General features: G+C 37.0%; 1 pseudogene; it reads right to left on the bottom strand.

The window, feature by feature from the left end:
- Positions 1–6,712: 6,712 nt before the first annotated feature.
- On the bottom strand, positions 6,713–8,073 carry LOC147890256 (uncharacterized; annotated as a pseudogene).
- Between the last annotated feature and the right edge of the window lie 519 nt (positions 8,074–8,592).

Raw genomic sequence — 8,592 nt, 5'->3', positions numbered from 1 at the left:
CTTTTAGGCGAATTCTAGGGGTATTGGATCGTTGATAATTGTGGAGCCTTGAGGGAGTAGTTTGCTTAGGCGAAATCTGCATGGGTAGATGGCAGTTAATATAGCAGTTAGACCCCCTGTCAATATTTGGCCTATAACTTTCTCTTCAATGGTTCGATTTCAATGAAACTTATATCAACGCGAAGATCTCTTTAAGAGTCTTCCTTGCATGTAATTAGTTTTTTTGCATTATGTCTAAGACAAGAGTTATGAGTCTTTGTGTATGACTACTTATTTCTATGGCAGTTTTTACCCCCTTTCAGTAAATTGTCCATATCTCTTCAACCGGTTATCTGTTTTCAACGAAGTTTATATCACTACAAAGCTTCTTTCAAGGCACATCCTTGTATACAATTTAATTTTTTATATCAATTCTCTAGTGGAACTTATAGACCTTTGTGTTTTCTAGCAGTTTGTAGAATGATTTTGAGCCATTTCTAGAGGCTTCTGTGAAGGAGGTGCCATGTTTCCCCAAAATTTACCCATCCATCCAAATCAGCCCCTTCAAGCCCCTAGATATATATCAGTTCATGTCATATTAAGCCAAAATATCTTCTTCCAACAATGCATCGCTCTTCTCTTTGGTGTCGACCAGCTTGGTGAGATAATGGCCTCTGTGAATCCTTTTCTTCTCCGGATGCTGGACTACAACATCACTTGGGATGTTACCATATTCTTTCTCCTTTAAGGGAAGCAAGGAGGAAGATATGTTGTGGGTTTCTTTGCATGAAGATATTTTCTTCATCTCTCTTTACAAGTGATAAGGGTCTCTATTATTAAGATTGGGAAGAGCAGGAAGCTAAGAGGTGCGTGAAGTTTCATTACCCCCAACTTCATGTCACATCTTTTGGTGGAGACACCGGGTACGTTTGCTATTGGATTCATCTCACCTTACTAAATGGTCTCAGGTGTACTCGGTTGCATGTTATGCCTAGTATAGGCATGTGTTTTCTGATTTGATAAAGAAGATGCCTAGAAGAACTCCGTTAGAAGAGATTGCAGCCTTTAAGAGAATGAGAAGATTGTGAAGGTGATGCTCAAGCTATTCGCATAGTCATCATGATCATATCCTTTATGTTTGCACTGTTGAATATGTTGGTGAATCGACAACACTGGCAATAGGCACAATGATAGATTGGGGATTGTTTCATGCACTAGCAGCTTGGTGTGAAGAAGAGTTGGGTTTTTGGGTAGTTTTGAATATAATAGTGGAGTGGTGATTCTCAATGCTTTCAACTTCTTTTGCTATGCAAATGATGAAGAGTACAATATCTTGAAGCTGTTATGTGCACTTCCAATTGTGAGAAGGGTGATTCTTGAATGCATGTATACACAATGTTTTCATGGTGCTGATTGGTCACTTATTTTTGAAGATTTTGTTGAGGATCACATTGTGGAGGGTTTTCAACAAGTGGTTATGCATACTGAGTTGGTCTTGGTATACTAAGGCTCTCTGGGATATTATTTGGGATATTATTTGGATCTTGGTGTTTCCTTTTTGTGTTTCATCATGGCAAAGATTCCAGTGTTTCGAGGGACCCAAGGGGAAGACTAGGAGTCTTATCTTTAGGATTTTGTTCAAGGATGCCGGCTTTTTGGATGGTGCGGAGATTTTGCCTGATTTTCTTGAAGGTGTATCCTTGAGTTGGCATGAGGCCTTGCCGAACTCTACCAAGGAGGACTGGGACCAAGTGGTGGCTGCAATGAAGTAGATATTTGGGGTAGTAGAGTCGCCAAATGCTTTGATGTTGTAGTTGGACCAGTTCTATCAAGGAGAGGGTGAGATGGTCTCTACATTGGAAATCCGATATGAAACTTTATGGACAAAGTATGAAAGAGCAGCTTTGCAAGCTGTGGCATCTACATCATCAGCCCCTCAAAGTCTCGTAGGGATGGAGCACTTAAAGATGAGAAAATTTGTTATGGCTTTAGAGCCTCGTCTTCGATCAAAAGTAATGAGTAAAGATCCAACAACATATGTGGAGGCACTTCACATTGCGACCAAGAAAGAAGCTTCTTTAAAGATCGAATCCTCTTTTGTGTCTTCAACAGCTTCAACTTCTAAGGTGGAGGTAATGGGCACTCCTCAGGTACCAAATTCCTCTGAGTTAGATCATAATATCTCCTAATTGATGGCAGAGTTTGCTGATTTGAAACTGATATAGATGCAACAATTTCGATCATGTCATCATCTACTATCATGGATATCCTATGCAGATCACTCTTTTGTGCAATGGACCACTGTCTCAGCACTCTATTCTACCACCTGCACAAGTAACAATTTTATTCTAAACTAATGGAAAATATTATGGACTTCAAACTGATAAAGTGAGGAAAAAATGCACAAAAACAAATATTACATGAAGATACAAACATTGTTCCCTTTCCATTTTTTCCCTCATTTTGCTACCTCCTAGGTAACCTGATAATAAGCATGGCTTTTGGGTACCTATTATATGTATTTGACTGAGATAATCATTTGGACTCATATTTAATAAAATAAACACACTGTCTAAATGCACAATTACTTGCATTTTGGTTGGCCAGAGTTTTATAATCAAGAACCCATTTACAAACTATGTCCACACGAGCCTGTACAGACCATATCATGCATAATATTTATGTAAACCATGAAAGTTCTCACTCAAAATATGTGCATAATAGCTAAATATATTGCCTATGTATGAGCCCTAATGCTGGCCACATGATAGTCACATATATCACCAAAAATGACAACCTTATTGCTTCCCATAACATGATAATAAGCATGGATTTTGGGTATCTATTTAATGTATTGGAATGAGATAACCATCTGGACACATGTTTACTAAAATCAACACACTTTCTAAATGCAAAATTTCTTGCATTTCGGTTTGCTAGGTTTTTGTAAGCAATAACCCATTTGCAAACTATGTCCATAGGAGCCTGTACAAAGCATAGCATGCATAATCTTTATGCGGACCATGAAAAAAACATTTTTTCTCATACAATACAAACATTCCATGGCACCCACACATGTGCAACAATGTAGTGAGCAAGACTTTTCAGTCCCTATGACATGTAGTTGTCTCAAATGACCATTTAGACTCAACTTTTAACAAACCACTACACCTTTTAAATTTGTGTTGGCTGGAGTTTTGTGTTTACAAGAAAATACTTTGCACAAGCAATCAATAGAGCCCATACTTAGCTTTGAGGATGCCTTCATAAAGTAGCACTTTTCTAGCACGCTATGGGTCGACATTGTGGGCCGACCTATGTGCTAACTATCTATTAGCTAAATATGTTGCCTACAAGCATACATAGATACAAAAGGTATGATGCAAAGAACTTCACACATGCAAACAAAGGATCCAAATAGGTAGCCACAAACATGTGCATATAAGGCAACACTTAAGTCCACAATATGTAGCCACAAGTATGCATATATAAGGTAGCACCTAGGCACATAGTTGCAACCCCATGTAGGTTGCATAGCAACTAAATATGTTGCCTACATATCAGCCCTAATGCTGACCACATGATAGTCACATATATCACCAAAGTAGCAACCTTATTGTTGTTAATCATAAGATAGCAACTCATGTCCCTACACATGATAATATGCATGATAATAAGCATGGATTTTGGGTATCTATTATATTTATTTGACTGAGATAACCATTTGGACTCATTTTGAATAAAATCAACACACTCTCTAAAAGCAAAATTTATTGCATTTTGGTTGGCCAGAGTTTTGTAAGCCAAAACCCATATGCAAACTTTGTCCACTGTAGAAGCCTCTATAGAGCATATCATGCAGAATCTTTACAATAGGGCCATAAGGGCTATTCATTAGGTAGTATTAAATAGGCTGCCAAGTGGGAAGCTATGGCATAGCAGTGTGTCTGTAAGATTGGAAGCTTGTGTATCATGATATTGTTTATCATTCAAAGTGTCATTAGAAGTTGTGCACAATAACAAGAAACACTATATTAGAGAATTTGGGAAAATCCCAATTCCCATGAAATAAAATATAGTCACTTCAAAAGTAAATTTTTGATGTTTTTGATTGAAACGTTAGCTCCATTAAGGCCCAAGTTTCAATTATGTTGGGGGAGACTAGACAATGAATAGTACTTTTGGGAAAATCCCAATTCCCATGAAATAAAATATAGTCACTTCAAAAGTAAATTTTTGATGTTTTTGATTGAAACGTTAGCTCCATTAAGGCCCAAGTTTCAATTATGTTGGGGGAGACTAGACCATGAATAGTACTTTCCCAATTCCTAGAACCCAAGCAAGAAGCTTCCTTATGTTGCTATAGCAAAAGGACTTAATAGATGTGAACATGGCCCCATGGTCGAAAAATTTGTTGATTTGCTAGTGAAAGAAAGATGTTTGTTGTTTCCTATGTGTCCAAACCACAAACAAAAGACAATTTATAGATGTTGCATTAGGAGGATTCATTGGAGTAAATTAAATTGCAGTATCGATATATACAATAGGATTGTTATAGAGCTTTGACATCTATTATATAAATGTGGTGTTCAAAAACAAAATTAAACTTGCAACAACTATCAGTTTTTATTTGGTATATTAGATGTATCAAATTAATGCCAAATTCATATGTTTCTATGTTGATAAATTGCAGTATTGACATATGCAATAGGATTTTTGTAGAGCTTTGACATCCATCATATAAATGTGGTGTTCAGAAACACCTTTCCATCACAATAGAGCTCGTGAAACTCTCCATCACAATAGAGCTCGTGAAACTCAGAGACATGGTCTTGATAATTTTTTTTTAATAAATTGCTTTCTTGTGCTAAATATAATCAAAACCATTGACACATAGCCAATTTTGCAAGTAAATTTTGCACCACATTGTTTAACATAATTATTAACAATTCCATACTAGTATTCATACTCACAAAGTAGCTCATCTCCGAAGGATACATCCTTTATGGTTTGCTCCTTGTGACTTTTGAGCCCAAGGTAGTAACTTAGAGATGTATACAAGTACAACATTTGTTCTTTCTTTACAATACATTGAGCTATTTATATATCCAGCAATGTTTCCATACAATACATCTCCCACAATACATTTCACATATGTCAATGGCTCAATGAATGGATCTTCAAACATTCCATAAGTCTTCATCCTTGGGAAAAACTTAAGGAGAGATCTCCAAGTATCATAATCATACTTTGAACCATTATATACCATCAAATCTTATTTCTTCTTGATGCTCGTATGTACAAAAAGACCATATCCTGCCCTAGGTATTGTTGATTTCTTTACTTCATAATGGATGCCATTCATTTCGAGCACGTGATCAATGGGTATGGGAAATTCATGTTTCCATACACCATTGGATGCAGGACCAAAATTTGTAATAAGACAACTCTTCAACTTTTCAAGACAATCTGCAACACCTACCATATGTTTGAAATCAAAGAATCATTCTTTTAGTGGAGGAATACAAACTCACATCACACAGCATAGAGCATTTTTTGCACAAGGTACTAACTCAATGTCTATTAATTCTTTCACAAAACAAATTGAAACATAATGTTTTGCAAATCGAATCTAACCAAATAGTGTCCAAGTATAAATCAAAATGTAGGTACAAATGTGTTAGTTGAGCATTTGTGTTTATAAGTCTAATTAACAAGATCACTCAGATTCACTAAGGGTTGTTTATGGAATAAAATAAAATCAAGTTGGCTAAGAATGCCCTTGCAACATTGATAGTGATTCCCCTTTCCTTGCATCCAAGAACCATAGCAAAGCATTTTGCCTCATTTTGGCAATTTTCCCTAGCATGCATTCTTCCTCTTAATTCAATGTAACATGTTGAGCATGCACCATACTTATTATAGTAGGGAAAGTCCCTCTCACTCTAGTTTTGGTTATAGGTGAAGCAATACCTTTCTCTGTGTCTTTTTTTGAACTACGAGTAGACATATGAGATTCTACATGCATCCTTTCGAGCACTTCTTTGTTTTTTGCTTTGAATTCAAGGATCACTGGCTGAAAATAATAGAACATATCATGCCCTTCAACAATCAGAGCTTGACCATATCTGTTAGAAGAGATGGCCCCCTGCACACATCTACTGCATTATCTAGCATCTCTAGGTACGGCAATAACTCATCAAGCAAAATAGAATCACCACAATCTATATCAAATTTTGTAGGGAAAATGCAATTTTTTGTTGGATTAACACAACCCGTGTAATGCAAAAGGTCAATGAATAGTGTTCTTGCTAGTTTGCATTCCTCTTTAAAACAACACCACACTCTCATTAATGATTTAAACTCCGCTTCCAAATTCATCCTATCTGGTGGAATGATTCTACTCTTTGTATGCTTGTGGCATGCCATCGCACCCCAAACCATGAAGAAATGTAACTTTTTGTTAACATGATGCTCCAAAGTGTCCAGTATGTGTTGCACATTCCCTTTTTTCCTCCAGAGGACCAAATGCCAACATGGCAGTGATCGAGCAACCATTGTAGAAACTCTAAACATCCAGGATGGAGAACAAGCCAATGCTTCCCATTGTGCAAGCTCATATGCTTGTTTGACTTGGAAAAACAATGCTCGAGTAATAACCCTTTCAAATCTATTATCACTGCTAGTCTTATTTTGGTTATCACCTCTTTTGACATTATTTCCGAGGGTGACATTATGTCTTCTCCTTTATGTCATTTTGAATTTGATGAATTTGATCATCACTCAATCCACACAAGCATCTAAACATTGAGACTGTGGGTTGCCTTGCAGCATTTTCCATCTTGCGACTATTTGTCTGCAATGTAATCCTGAAGGATGGAGATCCAGGCATCATAAATGGCATCACTTTTGATGATCATATGTACATCCTTCATGGCAAAGCTATTGCCCAATGTTACCTTGCCACTAGTGTCAATGAAAGCCTGCAAAATATATGAAGCCATTAGAATGCAATAATTAAGAAAATTGACTAGTAAAAAATGATTCATAATTGAATTCTGTACTTACATCCCAATTCTCACAATTTGGATGTCCTTTTGCAAACCCTTCTTGTGCTTTCTTGGGTCAGTTAAAGAGAACCCATTGTCCCCTCACCTGGTTAAATATATCAATGTATGGAGATTGTCTCAAGATATTTTGAGACTCTAGGTTTGCCATCTTTGATATCTCCACACAAAAGCATGCGGGACAATTCACTACAACTCTGGCTTGGCAGGTGCGGTAGTAGTTCTTTCTTTGGGCTGTGCTGTTATCATCATTAGATGTGAATATTTTAGTAGCATATATTGAATCTTGTTCAGATAGTATCCAGTAGTGGCACTTGGTTAGATCCTTTTTTTCTACCCTTTCTAGGGGCTACTTTGTTTCAGGATTTAAAGGCATTAAATCCACTACAACATTAGTAGGAGGCCTAGGGTTATAACTGAAGTCTATAGCAAGCTTCTCCACATGCTCTTTGTTCAACCCTCTATATACATAGCTTGGAGGAGCTTTTTGACATCTTGCAACTGGAATTGGAAATGTTGCATGCAACCCAAATGGATAGTACTTTTCATATTCCACCAAGCCTGATGGTTTCTTATGCCCTTTTTTCCCTATGACCTTTCCACTTGGCTCCAATTCACTACCACTACTTCTTTCCACAACTGCTAGCACACCCTTTGGAGTTGTTCCTTCCTCCGGTACATAAATTATAGTTAGCTTTCCCTTCTTTGCCTCTTCTCCGCTACCACCTGGTGCATGAACCATAGTCGACTTTTCTTTCTTTGTTCCTTCCCCACTATCTTCCCCACTCTTGCGCTTGTTTAATGTCACTGAAACTTTGCGATATGATTCTATGATTGTTGTCACTATGTGAATGTAAGTTTCCATCAACTGATTCGATACTTATCTAACCTCTTGTGTGCATGTTGTCATATATGTCAGACTTCGTACAAGATTCTTCATAATCACCGGGATCCAAGAGAAATTTCTTGTTTTGATTTATAATAATCAACAATCCATATCTCCCTCCTTTCCAACCACATCTTCCATTATTTGATGTACCGATCCAACACAAGTGTATGCACTTTTATTAGGTAACAAAACAAACAAGTAAATTCGTGTCAATTGTGCTCCCTCAATACTATATATGTTAAAGTACCAAGGTATGCTTTTTTCTCCAAATCCGCTTATAACTTTCTCAACCTTCTTCACGGTTGTGTCTTTCCTGTAAAAAATCCAAGCAATATACAAACTATCATCTTTGTAATGTTCAATGTTAGACAAAACACATTATCAATAAGCATATCTCAAACAGAATCAACAATTACCACCAAACATAGTGGTAGATTTGAGAAAGCACCAGGGTGTACTGAGATTTTTGGCCGTGTGGACAAATCTATGGGCTTGTTTTAAAGCACTAGGTTCTAGGGAGATTTGGATGTGTTGCCGAATCTTATGGGCTTCTTTAAAAGACCAGAGTTTTGCTCAGGGGGGTCACTATGTATAAACCCTCTATAGCACATGCGTTCAAGGCCTATTTCTAAAATCCCTTATCTGTAAATTTTTCAT

Source organism: Dipteris shenzhenensis, chromosome 19 (assembly GCF_047967505.1).
Source record: "Dipteris shenzhenensis isolate YYH24624 ecotype China chromosome 19, Dip_SZ_1.0, whole genome shotgun sequence".
In the NCBI taxonomy this organism is placed as follows: Eukaryota; Viridiplantae; Streptophyta; class Polypodiopsida; order Gleicheniales; family Dipteridaceae; genus Dipteris; species Dipteris shenzhenensis.
The sequence above is the reverse complement of the archived record's forward strand: the minus strand, read 5'-3'. Positions and strand labels throughout refer to the sequence as shown.